The sequence below is a fragment of the Myotis davidii genome, unplaced genomic scaffold, assembly GCF_000327345.1.
Source record: "Myotis davidii unplaced genomic scaffold, ASM32734v1 scaffold744, whole genome shotgun sequence".
Classification (NCBI taxonomy): Eukaryota; Metazoa; Chordata; class Mammalia; order Chiroptera; family Vespertilionidae; genus Myotis; species Myotis davidii.
In genome coordinates this window covers 991,329-991,587 of record NW_006294760.1, presented here as the reverse complement: position 1 = coordinate 991,587, position 259 = coordinate 991,329, and positions in this window count along the sequence as shown.

The window sequence follows — 259 nt, the reverse complement described above, 5'->3', positions numbered from 1 at the left end:
GACAGCTTTCTTGCCCCTCCCCTCTCCCCCTCTCCCCCCCTCTCTCCCCTGCTCCCCTTTATCATAGTTGTTTCAGATCCTAGGTCTTGAGGGCACTTTTGGCGCAAAATAAGTGCTTTATGTAGGAAGGCAGGGCAGGGTGACTTTTTACAGGAGGAAAGAAAAATGACTTAAGGAGAGCCCGGAGTATTTTTGGGGGGGAAATATTTTTATGTTAAAGCAATTTTAAAATCCTAAAGTAGCCATCAGACAGAGATAG